The sequence below is a fragment of the Penaeus monodon genome, chromosome 20, assembly GCF_015228065.2.
Source record: "Penaeus monodon isolate SGIC_2016 chromosome 20, NSTDA_Pmon_1, whole genome shotgun sequence".
NCBI classification, from domain to species: domain Eukaryota; kingdom Metazoa; phylum Arthropoda; class Malacostraca; order Decapoda; family Penaeidae; genus Penaeus; species Penaeus monodon.
The window spans coordinates 21,611,893-21,612,097 of record NC_051405.1 but is presented as its reverse complement, the minus strand read 5'-3'; the positions used below and the strand labels follow the sequence as shown (position 1 = coordinate 21,612,097).

Genomic DNA, 205 nt, shown 5'->3' with positions numbered 1-205 from the left:
ACGCAAAAAAAGAAATAATTCTTTTATGAGAAGTTTAAGCAAGGAGTAGGTTTATATATGTATATCAAGTGATTATGGTTTTTATTTAAGAAAATTAGAATAATTGGAATGATACTGAAAGATCGTTAAAAATGTTAGGATGTGCTTTTACTTTACTTTTATTGTGTGCATATGCTTCCTGTGTTCATACTCAAGGATTTAAGGA

General features: G+C 27.3%; 1 protein-coding gene across 6 annotated transcripts in view; it reads left to right on the top strand.

Moving 5' to 3' along the window:
* LOC119585703 (mitogen-activated protein kinase kinase kinase kinase 3-like) overlaps positions 1 to 205 on the top strand; it is a gene marked incomplete at its 5' end in the record, with an annotated part of 59,548 nt that overhangs the window by 20,985 nt on the left and 38,358 nt on the right.